This window comes from Drosophila ananassae (assembly GCF_017639315.1).
Source record: "Drosophila ananassae strain 14024-0371.13 chromosome 4 unlocalized genomic scaffold, ASM1763931v2 tig00000073, whole genome shotgun sequence".
Lineage (NCBI taxonomy): Eukaryota > Metazoa > Arthropoda > Insecta > Diptera > Drosophilidae > Drosophila > Drosophila ananassae.
The window spans coordinates 97,865-113,598 of NW_025319042.1; positions in this window are offsets into that span (position 1 = coordinate 97,865).

Sequence of the window (15,734 nt, forward strand, 5' to 3'; positions counted from 1 at the left end):
TCCAAAATACAGTTGTAGACGCTGTTAAGTCCATGCAGAACGAGTTGTTGACAGAATTATCTGAAAGAATGGCTAGGTTGATTGAAGCCAATCTTCCGACATCATTTACAGCGGTAGAAGGTTCAAACCAGGAGGGAGCACTTGGAAGGAATTCCTTGGGCCAAATTCCATTAGGTAGCATGGATGAACCAATAGGTTCCAATCGCGAAACACCCAGGAGTAATCATTCAGACCTAAGCCAGAGGCCCGACAAAGTAGGCCACATTTTAAAAAGTTGGAAATTGCGGTTTAGTGGAAATCCGGAAGGTCTTAGTGTTGATAATTTTATCTACCGAGTAGAAGCCCTCACCAGACAAACGCTGGAAGGTAATTTTTCAATTTTAAGCAGCAATGCTAGCCTTCTGTTTGAAGGAAAAGCGAGAGAGTTCTACTGGAGGTACCACAAAAATACTCAGGAATTGCGATGGGATTTTCTTTGTACTGCGCTAAGGAGGCAGTTCAGAGAGGCGCGGACGGATTTGGATATCCGAGAAGCCATTCGAGATAGGAAGCAGCGGGAAAGGGAAGGATTCGATACATTCTATGATGCAATAGAGGAGTTAATGGATCACCTGGACATGCCACTAACCGAAATGGAAGTGGTGGAAATTTTAAAACGAAATTTAAGGCCAGAGATAAGGCATGAGATCCTGAACATTCCAGTCCGATCGGTAGAGAATTTAAGGGCAATATGCCGGCGCAGGGAAAATTTCTTAGAAGACGTCCGAAAATCCCAGGGTTATCAGAAGGTGGTACCGTTCCGCAAACAAGTTTCCGAGTTGGTTGAGGAGATGATGGATGCTGAGGAATTCGCAGAAGGAGAAGTGAATGGCGAAGTCTGTGCAATGGCATTATTATGCTGGAACTGTCGCAAAGAAGGCCATCGACACAAAGAATGCCGAATGAAGCGCAAAGTGTTTTGTTTCGGCTGTGGCGCCCCAAATAACTACCGTCATAATTGTCCGAATTGTTTAAAAAACGGGAAAGCGAACACTTTCAGCGGTCGACAGCAGGCAAGTGTTCCAAAGGACAAGTCGACAAACGGGGACCTGAGCTAGTATGTCCAATTCAGACCTTAGAAAACCCTGCGAGATCACCCACATCTGATCCGATCCCGAAATTTTGGCCAAATCTGGTGGTTCCACAAGTTGCAGGTTTAAAACCGAAAGTGAAGAAGAAAGTGGTGTCTAGAAATACTAAAAGAATAAGGTCCTATTGGAATAATGTTAAAACTATAAATACAATTAGGTTTAAAAACAATGATAATCGTCCATATGCCGAGGTCAGGCTCCTAGATAGGGTAGTGGTTGGTCTATTAGACACGGGGGCGGCTATTAATGTGATTGGGGGGAAATTGGCAGAACAGTTAATACGAGGTAAAGTTCCGTTCAAAAGAGTAACAACAGTTGCTACCACGGCAGATGGTCAAAAACAGGTTGTAGTAGGAAAGCTTCAAACGGCCGTGAAATACAAGGAAGAAACCAAGGATCTCGAGTTCCATATCATACCATCCCTGAATCAGGATTTGTACTTGGGTATTACGTTCTGGACAGCATTTAGTTTGCTGCCATCTTCCATGCAAATATCAGAAATAGCGTCCAATTCACATAATCTGACGGAGAGTCAGCGATGCAGCCTATCCGAGGTGATTGGGAAATTTCCTTCGTTTGCCTCGTCGGGATTAGGAAAAACAACTTTGATTTCGCACGAAATAGACGTTGGGGATGCTAAGCCAGTCAAGCAACGTCATTTTCCGGTGTCACCGGCGGTTGAAAAGCTTCTTTACAAAGAAGTCGATCGAATGTTGGAAATGGGGGTGATTGAGGAGTCTCAGAGTGCCTGGTCTTCGCCTGTCGTACTGGTTCAAAAACCTGGGAAAGTACGGTTGTGTTTGGACAGTCGTAAAGTTAACGCTGTTACCAAAAAGGATGCTTATCCTTTACCCCAAATCCGCGCTCGATAGCGCATAATTTTTCCTCGCCGCGAGCAAATTCGAAAAGATCGCAGTTTTCCGACGGAAAAGTGACCCGTGAGTGACCCGGGGCACTTGGGAGACTTTTGGCGATCCCGGCGTGAAAAGACGGAGAGATTTGGCCGGGAAAAATCGGAGCAGCGAATCCACGTGGGATTCCGGCTCCCAAATAAGTGTTAGTTTAAGTAATATAAGTTTTTTTTAGTGAGTAAGAAAGATATTTTAATAATTGCCAATGGCAAAAATCAGCTCCGGGCCATTGGAGTGAAAAATTGTAAAAGGAAATAGAGGAGAAAGTTGGCCAAACTTGGGTCGAAGTGGTGGTGAGGTTAGACTTAACCTTTAAAGAAAAAAAAGAGGGAAAAAAAAATATTTTCCATGGGCCCACAGTGTATTTCAGGCTAACGAAATTTCCTTGTTTTTTTTTATATTATTATTTTCAAGTTCGAAATTTTCAGCAAACCCCCAAGTCCGAGAAAGCGCTTTCGACGATGGAATTACCAAAATTGGGGTGAGTGTAAATGGTAAACTCTTTTACAAAAGAACTCAAAAGAAAGGAAAATTAAATGCAATCAATAAGCTTATAAAAGAGAACAAGAAATGCCTCCTAAACACAATGGCCAATTTAAAATTTAAATAAAAGAAAGAAAATTAAAAGTTCAAATTAATGGTAAATACCTCAGTCTAAGTCGCTCGACCCAGATCGTTGGCAAATTTTCGCTCAAGTTTGAGCGCAAATTCATTTATATGTTCGTTTATATGTTCGATTATATGTTCGTTTATATGTTCGAAGCAATTTCTACATTTATACTTTAATAGGAAGGCCTAGCTTATGCCTAATTTTTCTTTACTATTTTGAAAAGCCAATTCTTGTCAATTTTATTCACTTATATAATTTATACCATTATTCATAATATTTATAACTTGCCAATATTCCAATTAGTATTATGTTCATTTTAATAATTAATCTTAGTTCTTTTAGTAGTTAAATAAATATTTATAATGTGCTAATTAATTCTATGTTTTGACCCGACTTAACTGATCCCCTTGAGACCGCCGAGGTAGGGGCTAATAACAATATCGTGGGTCTTGTATCCAGGACCGTATTAGCCACAGGTAGGGTGGGCAAATAAGCCTCACAACATCTGAGGTCTTGAGCCCTCGGCAGTGTAGTCCGTAGCGAAGGAACCCACTTTTCTATTTTTCCTTAATCCTTTCTCCCGATGGCCAAGATGAGTAGCCGATCTCTTACCAAGAGAAGCTTGCCCCATGCACGCAGTTTTTTTTGTGAAAAATGAGAAAAAGGCACCTTGGGAGGCGTGGCAAGAATACCACCCCATTAGCTGGCGAGCCAGAGCCGGAAGATTTTTCAGATTGCGTGCGGCACCCCTCCCAAACTTAACACCTCGCCTAGGACCCGAATATCATATCCTTTATGACTTTCAAGGACATCATCCTAATAGTTACAGATGGCGCCCAACCTCAGGGCCACGTTAAGCAACGTAGCTCACCATCACAACTACTCATTTTGGCCAGAGTTCACAAAACAGTCCTCAAATTAGGGAAAGTCAATTAATTTATTGGTTGATAGACCCACAGATGGAGTTTGATCTCGTTTTGTAGCTCATGCTAGGTTCAACCTCGTTCGAAATTCGATCAGCCGCATAGGAAACGGATAGACTATGTACTGAGAAGTAGGGTCGTCCGGCCACGGTTTGACCTAAACTCGAGCGAGTGCAAAAGAATCCTTTTAAAATTCCCTCTATCCACATCAGGTCCATACGTTTTTTTATCATACGCATAGGAATTGCAGGCATTTGTGGGCTACTTATAACCGCATTGCCTGACCACGGACGATATTAGAACGCAGTGACCTCCTCAAATAAAAAAAAAATATAAAAAAAAAAACTAGCAGCATTAGTTTTCTCAAAAGAAAAAAAATTTTTCGCTTTGGAATTGCAGCAATTATTTTCATGATGAAGTATTAGCTGACCACGAAATAATGGGAAAACAAACTTTGTAGTGCAGTGTACGAAGCTGGGATTATAGGCAAAAGCGATAGAACGCAATCGCCTAGCCGCTGTCGTAAAGCAGCATTTGTTGTTGGTGTATGCGCACAAGCAACAGGTGCTTAGCACCACTCACGTGATTTTTTTTTCTTTCTTCATTCTTTTTTTTCTCTTTTCCTTCGCATGCAGGTCTTATCTCAAGGGGTGTAGTTATGTTCAGGGTCAATTATTTTATGATATATTTGTCGTTTGCGATTTTAGTTTTTTTTGTCGGTTCTGGCCGTTATTTAAAACAATAAACAAAAAAAAAAAAAAGTCAGCTGATGCAACGGAAAGTTCATCGACCTTTTCGTTTGGATATTACATCTGTTTGAATTCCCTGTTGTGGGAAGCTGAAGAATCAGCTGATACAACGGAAAGTTCATCGACCTGTTCGTTCGGTGAAATTCCATATCACATCTGTTCGAACTCCCTGCTTTCATTTTTTTTACCTATTAAATATTATTTATTACCTATAATATTGTCTATAAATATTTTTTTTAGATTTATTTGCAAGTTAGTTTTAATATTATTATTATCAATACTTATTTGTCATTAAATAATCGTGTCAGTATTTTTTTTATTTAGATATATTATTTTTTCTGTCCTTACTAAATTTTAGAAATTAACCAGTCATGCCAGATCCCGAAGAAATTAGATGTTTTAAAAACATACAAAACCAAATGTGGTCATGTTTTCCATCAGTCCTGCATTGCAGGCTATGCCAAAAGTAAAACAACGTGTCCTACTTGTAGCACAGTATGCTTCGAAAGATCGGATACTCCATCTCAAAATACTAGGTCGAATAGAGGGCACATGTTAGATTCTACTCCCAGTGGCTCATCAGGGGCATCCGCGTTGGGACTCGCTCAAAAAGAGTTGATCCAAAATACAGTTGTAGACGCTGTTAAGTCCATGCAGAACGAGTTGTTGACAGAATTATCTGAAAGAATGGCTAGGTTGATTGAAGCCAATCTTCCGACATCATTTACAGCGGTAGAAGGTTCAAACCAGGAGGGAGCACTTGGAAGGAATTCCTTGGGCCAAATTCCATTAGGTAGCATGGATGAACCAATAGGTTCCAATCGCGAAACACCCAGGAGTAATCATTCAGACCTAAGCCAGAGGCCCGACAAAGTAGGCCACATTTTAAAAAGTTGGAAATTGCGGTTTAGTGGAAATCCGGAAGGTCTTAGTGTTGATAATTTTATCTACCGAGTAGAAGCCCTCACCAGACAAACGCTGGAAGGTAATTTTTCAATTTTAAGCAGCAATGCTAGCCTTCTGTTTGAAGGAAAAGCGAGAGAGTTCTACTGGAGGTACCACAAAAATACTCAGGAATTGCGATGGGATTTTCTTTGTACTGCGCTAAGGAGGCAGTTCAGAGAGGCGCGGACGGATTTGGATATCCGAGAAGCCATTCGAGATAGGAAGCAGCGGGAAAGGGAAGGATTCGATACATTCTATGATGCAATAGAGGAGTTAATGGATCACCTGGACATGCCACTAACCGAAATGGAAGTGGTGGAAATTTTAAAACGAAATTTAAGGCCAGAGATAAGGCATGAGATCCTGAACATTCCAGTCCGATCGGTAGAGAATTTAAGGGCAATATGCCGGCGCAGGGAAAATTTCTTAGAAGACGTCCGAAAATCCCAGGGTTATCAGAAGGTGGTACCGTTCCGCAAACAAGTTTCCGAGTTGGTTGAGGAGATGATGGATGCTGAGGAATTCGCAGAAGGAGAAGTGAATGGCGAAGTCTGTGCAATGGCATTATTATGCTGGAACTGTCGCAAAGAAGGCCATCGACACAAAGAATGCCGAATGAAGCGCAAAGTGTTTTGTTTCGGCTGTGGCGCCCCAAATAACTACCGTCATAATTGTCCGAATTGTTTAAAAAACGGGAAAGCGAACACTTTCAGCGGTCGACAGCAGGCAAGTGTTCCAAAGGACAAGTCGACAAACGGGGACCTGAGCTAGTATGTCCAATTCAGACCTTAGAAAACCCTGCGAGATCACCCACATCTGATCCGATCCCGAAATTTTGGCCAAATCTGGTGGTTCCACAAGTTGCAGGTTTAAAACCGAAAGTGAAGAAGAAAGTGGTGTCTAGAAATACTAAAAGAATAAGGTCCTATTGGAATAATGTTAAAACTATAAATACAATTAGGTTTAAAAACAATGATAATCGTCCATATGCCGAGGTCAGGCTCCTAGATAGGGTAGTGGTTGGTCTATTAGACACGGGGGCGGCTATTAATGTGATTGGGGGGAAATTGGCAGAACAGTTAATACGAGGTAAAGTTCCGTTCAAAAGAGTAACAACAGTTGCTACCACGGCAGATGGTCAAAAACAGGTTGTAGTAGGAAAGCTTCAAACGGCCGTGAAATACAAGGAAGAAACCAAGGATCTCGAGTTCCATATCATACCATCCCTGAATCAGGATTTGTACTTGGGTATTACGTTCTGGACAGCATTTAGTTTGCTGCCATCTTCCATGCAAATATCAGAAATAGCGTCCAATTCACATAATCTGACGGAGAGTCAGCGATGCAGCCTATCCGAGGTGATTGGGAAATTTCCTTCGTTTGCCTCGTCGGGATTAGGAAAAACAACTTTGATTTCGCACGAAATAGACGTTGGGGATGCTAAGCCAGTCAAGCAACGTCATTTTCCGGTGTCACCGGCGGTTGAAAAGCTTCTTTACAAAGAAGTCGATCGAATGTTGGAAATGGGGGTGATTGAGGAGTCTCAGAGTGCCTGGTCTTCGCCTGTCGTACTGGTTCAAAAACCTGGGAAAGTACGGTTGTGTTTGGACAGTCGTAAAGTTAACGCTGTTACCAAAAAGGATGCTTATCCTTTACCCCAAATCGATGGAATTTTATCTCGACTTCCAAAGGCAATGTATATCTCTAGCCTCGATTTGAAAGATGCCTATTGGCAAATCCCGTTGGACCCAAAATCTCGGGATAAAACAGCATTTACAATTCCGGGAAAGCCGCTGTACCAATTCAAGGTAATGCCATTCGGTTTGACTAACGCGTCTCAAACGATGACTCGATTAATGGACAAAGTTATCCCGCCCGAGCTTAGGAACGAAGTCTTTGTCTATTTAGACGATCTCTTGGTCGTCTCAGATACATTTGAAACCCACATGAAGGTTCTAAGTGTGGTGGCCGAGCAAATGAAAATAGCTGGGCTCACACTAAACGTGGAGAAGAGTAAATTCTGCGTGAAAACGGTAAAATATCTTGGGCATATAGTGGGAGAAGGGACTATACGAACTGATCCAGAAAAAATATCGGCCATGGCAGACTTTCCACTTCCCCAAAATTTAAGATCTCTTCGGCGTTTTCTTGGCATGGTGGGGTGGTATCGCAAATTCATCAATAACTTCGCATCAGTATCAGCTCCACTTACAGATTTGTTGAAGCCAAGAAAAAAATTCGAAATGACTCCGGAGGGGGAGAAGGCGTTTTTCCTGCTCAAGGACATGCTTTGCTCCGCCCCAGTGTTACGTAGCGCGGATTTTACCAGACCTTTCTTCGTGCAATGCGATGCAAGTAAATCTGGAGTGGGTGGCGTGCTGGTGCAAAAGACTGATCAGAGTGACGAGTATCCTATTGCTTTTGTATCGAAAAAATTAAACAAAGCCCAAAGGAATTATTCGGTTACTGAACAGGAGTGTCTCGCGGCCATAATTTGTATCAAACGTTTCCGGCCGTATATAGAAGGTCATGAGTTTACGGTGATCACTGATCATGCTTCACTCAAATGGCTCATGAGTCAGACGGATCTCCACTCGCGCCTAGCCCGATGGGCTCTAAAGTTGCAAGGTTTCACGTTCAGTATTGAAAACAGAAGTGGGAAAATGAATATTGTACCGGATGCTTTGTCTAGGGTCAATGAGGCGGAACTAGCTGCTATAGAGGCGAGACACGGGCTTTTAATAGATCTGCAAGCACCGGAATTCAGGTCGGCCAAGTATTTAGAAATTATAGAGAAAATCAAGGCCAATCAGAACCAATTGCCAGATTTAAAAGTGGTAGATGGACTCGTTTACCGGAGAACAGAACATGCAACGGGAGACCAGATGCATGACATTTTCAATTGGAAATTGTGGATTCCCGAGGAGCTGGTTGCCGAGATTCTAAGAAAGAATCATGACGAGCCTCTTGCTTCTCATGGAGGTATTCACAAGACGTTGGAAAGGGTGAGGCGATACTACTATTGGCCAGGGTTAGTCAACGATGTGAAGTCGGATACGCAAGCTTGTGAAGTCTGTAAATCCACCAAGGCCCCAAATAAAACTCTTCGACCTCCAATGGGTGTGGCTCCTGTATCAGAGCGATTTTTCCAGCGTCTTTACATAGATTTTCTAGGTTCGTACCCCCGGTCTCGGAGTGGGAACATCAGAATATTCATAGTGTTGGACCATTACTCAAAGTTTGTATTTCTAAAGGCGGTAAAAAAATTCACGGCAGACGTGGTCATTAAATATCTCCAGCAAGATCTTTTTCATTCTTTCGGCGTACCGGAAATCATTGTATCCGATAATGGAACGCAGTTCAGGGCTGAGACTTTTCAGAAATTGCTAAGGGAATATTCTGTTTCACACACTTTGACCGCTGCTTATTCGCCCCAGTCGAACGCATCGGAGAGGGTTAACCGATCAGTCATCGCAGCGATAAGATCTTATGTCAGACCGGACCAGAAAGATTGGGACGAGCAACTCAGCAGTATTTGTTGCGCTCTACGTACAGCGGTTCATTCGGCGTTGGGTGCTAGCCCTTATTATATGGCTTTCGGCCAGAATTTCGTCTCCTCAGGGTCATCCTACAAACTGTTGCGAGCTTTAGGGCTGTTGGAGGACAGGTCTTTGGCGCTTTCAAAAGAGGACTCTATGGAAATAGTCCGGAAGAAGGCTTGCGAGGTTCTGAGGAAACAGAATGAGAAGAATGAGCGTCAGTATAATCTGCGGGCTAGAGAGGTGGCTTATAAAGAAGGGCAAGAAATATTTTACAAAAACTTTAAGCAGAGTAATTTTGCGGCAGGATATAGTGCCAAATTAGGCCCAGCATTCATAAAAGCTAGAGTGCGCAAAAGAGTTGGGAACTCATGCTATGAGTTAGAGGATCTGCAAGGCCGTCTCCTGGGAAAATTTCATGCAAAGGATATGAGACAGTAGCCAAGGCAGATACAAGCTGTTGGTGGAATCTGTCTTAGGGTATCAAACCCCAAGTCAGATTCTTGGCGGAGGGGCTTTGTAACGCTTGTATCTGTAAAAAGAAAGGCCGAGGGAAAAGGTGCGCCATCTAGATGACAAGTTTCAAACTAGAAAGGGGCAAAGAGAGATTAGAAGGAGTGCAACCGGGTAAAATGGCAACTTTCCATTTTGGAGGATTGTCTCTTCGGGCAAAGGCCAAGGAGGATTCGGCGCCAATTTTGGCGTCGGTGCGAGCATTCCCTCATTGCACCTCCTCAGATTGGGTTGAGTTTACCTAAGTGTCCAAGTGTTAAGTGGAAATAATCGGCGAACGAGGAGCGTAGTTCCAGGGGCGGAAAAGTCCAAGAGGAAAGCCCACCGTTTTTGTGGCTAGTTCTGGATCTGTGGAGGTAAGAAAGGGGTACGGGTCAGTTAGGAATTCTTGTCAAGTATCTCTTTCATGACTAGGCTCGGCGAAAGGATAGTTATTGCCGGAACAGAGGGGACGTCAGGCAGCCCCAACGAGTCGGAACGGATCTGAAGGATTCCGGAAGCCCACGACGCAAAGCAGCAGGAGCAGAGTTCGCCGGGAAAATTCCGGGTTGGGCTCAGATTATCAGATAGACCAAAAAAAACAGATAAACTAAAAAGACTCAATCGACGGGCTTGAGTTTGACTCGCTAGGCCCACCATCAAACCTTTTTGCGCGAGCGGCAGTTTGATCCCAACCGCGCTCGATAGCGCATAATTTTTCCTCGCCGCGAGCAAATTCGAAAAGATCGCAGTTTTCCGACGGAAAAGTGACCCGTGAGTGACCCGGGGCACTTGGGAGACTTTTGGCGATCCCGGCGTGAAAAGACGGAGAGATTTGGCCGGGAAAAATCGGAGCAGCGAATCCACGTGGGATTCCGGCTCCCAAATAAGTGTTAGTTTAAGTAATATAAGTTTTTTTTAGTGAGTAAGAAAGATATTTTAATAATTGCCAATGGCAAAAATCAGCTCCGGGCCATTGGAGTGAAAAATTGTAAAAGGAAATAGAGGAGAAAGTTGGCCAAACTTGGGTCGAAGTGGTGGTGAGGTTAGACTTAACCTTTAAAGAAAAAAAAGAGGGAAAAAAAAATATTTTCCATGGGCCCACAGTGTATTTCAGGCTAACGAAATTTCCTTGTTTTTTTTTATATTATTATTTTCAAGTTCGAAATTTTCAGCAAACCCCCAAGTCCGAGAAAGCGCTTTCGACGATGGAATTACCAAAATTGGGGTGAGTGTAAATGGTAAACTCTTTTACATTAGAAATGTTAATCAAAAGAAAGGAAAATTAAATGCAATCAATAAGCTTATAAAAGAGAACAAGAAATGCCTCCTAAACACAATGGCCAATTTAAAATTTAAATAAAAGAAAGAAAATTAAAAGTTCAAATTAATGGTAAATACCACAGTCTAAGTCGCTCGACCCAGATCGTTGGCAAATTTTCGCTCAAGTTTGAGCGCAAATTCATTTATATGTTCGTTTATATGTTCGATTATATGTTCGTTTATATGTTCGAAGCAATTTCTACATTTATACTTTAATAGGAAGGCCTAGCTTATGCCTAATTTTTCTTTACTATTTTGAAAAGCCAATTCTTGTCAATTTTATTCACTTATATAATTTATACCATTATTCATAATATTTATAACTTGCCAATATTCCAATTAGTATTATGTTCATTTTAATAATTAATCTTAGTTCTTTTAGTAGTTAAATAAATATTTATAATGTGCTAATTAATTCTATGTTTTGACCCGACTTAACTGATCCCCTTGAGACCGCCGAGGTAGGGGCTAATAACAATATCGTGGGTCTTGTATCCAGGACCGTATTAGCCACAGGTAGGGTGGGCAAACAAGCCTCACAACATCTGAGGTCTTGAGCCCTCGGCAGTGTAGTCCGTAGCGAAGGAACCCACTTTTCTATTTTTCCTTAATCCTTTCTCCCGATGGCCAAGATGAGTAGCCGATCTCTTACCAAGAGAAGCTTGCCCCTTGGGCAAGGCAAAAAGGCACCTTGGGAGGCGTGGCAAGAATACCACCCCATTAGCTGGCGAGCCAGAGCCGGAAGATTTTTCAGATTGCGTGCGGCACCCCTCCCAAACTTAACACCTCGCCTAGGACCCGAATATCATATCCTTTATGACTTTCAAGGACATCATCCTCATTGTTACAAAGACGGGGAAGCCAAATCATTGCCCGGACTCCTACAGGCCCATAAGTCTCCTCTCCGGCTTTGGAAAGCTGTTTGAGCGCCTCCTTCTCTCCAAGCTTTTCAAGTGTAAGAACTTTGCGGAAGCCATACCAGAACACCAGTTTGGCTTTCGCCCAGAACACAGTTCGGAACAGCAAGTGTTGAGGGTCACGCAACACATTCTGAGAGCATTTGAAGAAAAGGAACACTGCTCGGCCATCTTTTTGGACTTCTCGCAGGCTTTCGATAGGGTTTGGCATGAGGGACTTTTACAAAAACTTTCCAAGATTGTCCCTAAACAACTACACAAAGTCCTCACCAGCTACCTCCAAAATAGGACTTTCAAGGTGAAAGGAACTGGTGGAATCAGATCCAGGATAAACTTGGTTCCAAACTTGGTTCCATCAGTGCTGGAGTGCCCCAAGGGAGCATCCTCGGCCCAATCCTATACTCGATCTACACCTCTGACATGCCACTCCCAGATGCAGTTCCCATTATCTCCAGGACTGTACTCTTACCCCGACCAAGGTCCTTCTAGCCACATATGCAGACGATACAGCGGTACTTATGTCACACAAACAGCCAAAGGAACACGCAAAGCATCTGCAAGCATACCTCAACGTCATCTCCGAATGGGCAAACAAATGGCGCATGACCTTCAATGTTAAAAAATGCGCCCTCGTCTCCTTCTTTTCTGGACAAAATATGACCCAAACCAACCAGACGAAACTCCTCCTTAATGGACAGATCAAACCTCAGGCTAACAAATACAAATACCTTGGGGTCACATTGGATAGGAAAATAAATATGAGCCTTCACATTTCCCTCCTTTGCATAAGGCTGAGGGCTAGGGCAAAGAGTCTTGAGTGGCTAATTGGTCCGCACAGCCCCCTACCCAAACCCACCAAGGCTACGCTGATTAAGCAGCTTATTATCCCCATCTGGCAACATGCCATCCCGGTCTGGGCATCGCTGGCCTCAGATTCGGCAGTGATAAAGGTCCAATCTGCCACAAACGCCATTATAAGACGATCACTGGAAGCGGGTAGGCACACCACTAATAAGGTCCTAGCCAGCACCTTCAACATTAAAACACTTGAGGAGATTTATGGAGCACAAAGTGCTAGACTCGCTAACGCCCTATTAATGCATATAAATCCGGCAGCGCAACACCTTGGCCTTAACCCAGTTACCCCCGTCAGCACAAAAAAACAAAGACCCAGACTATCCAAACAAGTCCTGGATCATTACAATGACAATGGCAACGGACAAAAGAAGCGAGTCCCACCGAAATCCTGCACTATCCCGACTTTCTTTAGGCTTGAGATAAAGAAGGAGAACGAAGGCTCCAACAGTGATGTATCCAGGACCAAATACGTGCACCCAAACCTTTCCAGCAAAGGGATTGACCGCCTAGGTGAGAGGGCTATAAACTGGACTAGGAGATCTTTCATACATGGGGAAATTACCCTCGAAAGGGCTGCTAGGATGGTACGAGGCCAACCCCTATCTATCAGGCGACTTGTCCTACCAGACGAAATAACCCTAACAGGGGAAAAATACTTCCCACCACCTGTCATCGACCTGCTAAACAGCGAAGGATCCTCCTCCGAACCCCATGACTGATCACAATTTTTCTCCCTGGGGACCTAACGCTAGCCCCTCCGGGACTGCCTCTCCAAAACACAAACCGATGCAGCTTAATCCGTGACTACTCACTGGCTCCTCCGTAGAAACTCCTCCCATATTCCAGCATCGGCGATGATTGTATGGTGTGTGTGTGTGGGTGTGTGGGTGTGTTCCAACGCTGCCTCAAATCTCCCGGCAACGATGCATTTTAATAGAGGGGGCGATCAAAATTGTCAGACACAGAAACAAGATCGCACAGCCACTGCTCCTGCTTGAGGAATATATATTACAAATTTGTCTGACTGCCAGTCTCAGGACATCATACTCACCTGTGCCTTCTCTCCTCTGGCTACAAAATGGGATATTTCTGGAACAGGCCACCCACAGTTCGCTCGGCCATCCACTACCAAACTTGACGATGTTTCCATGTCCTAGAGCGTCGGCAACCTGAAACGAGAAAAGAAGATACAAAAATCTTACAAGGGGTTCTACATCAAAGTGCTATTGGAACTCATCTTATTATATCTCCTCCTTCAAAGCTCCTGTCCAATAATGACCTTCCTCCTGCTTCTCTTGCTCCAAATGATCCTAACCACGAGCGCCCATTCTTGCTGGACATTGTTCCTGGAAAGAAAAGGGAAAAATAAAATTAATCCTGACGCCGCTAAAACCAAACAAAACTTAGCCTACTTACCTTTTCTTTGACCCTTCACGAACGTGCAAAACCTGGAGAAATAAAGGGCAAATTGAAATAAGACCCTGGATCATGGGAAAACACATATATATATTTACCTGGAAATTGCCATCCCACGCTGCCGACACCGAGGAACTGAAATGATGGAAAATTGAAATTAATACGCTCCAAATATCCCCCCTGAAGGGAATTGATGCCTGAGAAGCTATTGCACTTCCAAAGGATGGCACCTGCTCCAGGATCATCTGCTTACCTGTCTGCTCAATGTCGTCCCAAATTGCTGTCTTTTAATCTTGTCTTGAAGTCCTCATTGTTTACATGTTTTCAATGTTTACATAATCATCCGTCTTCTTCTTAATACTGCATTCCATGTTTTTGATCCAAAAATTTCCTATTACGACGCTGACTGCCGACTTACCAACTATCTGTGATACTCACCTGTGATAACCCTTATCCACTTGACGACCTCCACTGGATTCACCTGCAAACGTACCTGATTAGCTTAAGGAAAAACACCGACAATTGGAAGACTAATAAGAAGAAGAAACCATAACAAAACTTACCCTCAAAGACGACACGACCCGATGCACCAGAAAGACGACGCCCTTGAACACGCCAACCGGCAAAATCCCCTGTCCCACAATGCCGTCCCTCAATGTGTTGTCCTAAATGTCTCCCTGAAATGCAAAGACTCACAAACTCTTAAATTTTCTTCCTATATTTACCCATTTCTGCGATGAGTGCTGCCAACCTGCCCGGCCTGGTGGTCGGAGTTGCCACCTGGGGCAAAGCACCAGAAACGAGAGCTGCCAACTGGTCCCGCCTGGCATATGGAGTTGCCACCTAGCGCCAAGACGACCATGGGACGAATGCGACCCGACGACCCCAGAAACAACAACAGGAGAAAGTGCTCTCTCCAGAAGCCCGCCAATTTCATGGAAAGTCTCCCGGAACAAAAGTTGCCCTCTGGGTAATACTCCGGGAGACTTTTCTCTTCCCAGCATTCTCACAACCATTTGGGCCCTGGAGCAGCGAGGACTGGTCTTAAACCAGCCCGCCAAATCTTTGAAATTTGAATTTAAATTTGTTTAAAGTGTAAAACGCCAAGTAAAAGTTATTTTTAAAATTCATACAATTCCTTTAAAAGAAAACAAATAAAAAAAAAGAACATTAAAAAAAAAAACAAGTTGAAGTGACTTATTAATTAAAAGGAGACTTAAAAAGAAGATATGGAGGACACAAGGACAGAAATACAAAAGGAGATGGACAATTTCAACCTGGACAACATCGAGCCATTTACTTCGTTGGACTCCTTTGAGATGGCCATGATCTGCAGGCCTTATGGTGGTGAGTCCACTGAGAAAATTGAACTTTCTTCCCCCTATTCGGGGCGTCACCCAGGATCCTCATTGCAATCATCAGATGATTCCTGCGTGATTGTGTGTGACGCCAATTTAAGGACTCCCCCCGCTGACCCCTCTTCAAAAGCGAAGAGCCCGCCAAAAATAAATACAAATAAAATATCCCATACACACACACACACACAGCCAGATCCACTTTCCCTCTATGACCCCTCTTCCAAGGAGAAGAGCCCGCCAAAAATAAATGCAAATACACACACACACACACAGCCAGATCCACTTTCCCTCTATGACCCCTCTTCCAAGGCGAAGAGCCCGCCAAATGCAATAGATAAGAGTAATAAGACAACAGTTCCAATAAGCACACACCCCCATACACTCACACAAACACAGCCACACACACATACTGCACCACTTTCTTCTCCCTTGCCTATGGGGACTGAAATTAGCGCGAAGCAATGCACCCAAGCACACTCACAGACACACACACACTATACCCCACTTTCCTCTTCCCTGACTACGGGTCCTGAAATTGGCGCGAACATTGAAATACAAGCAAC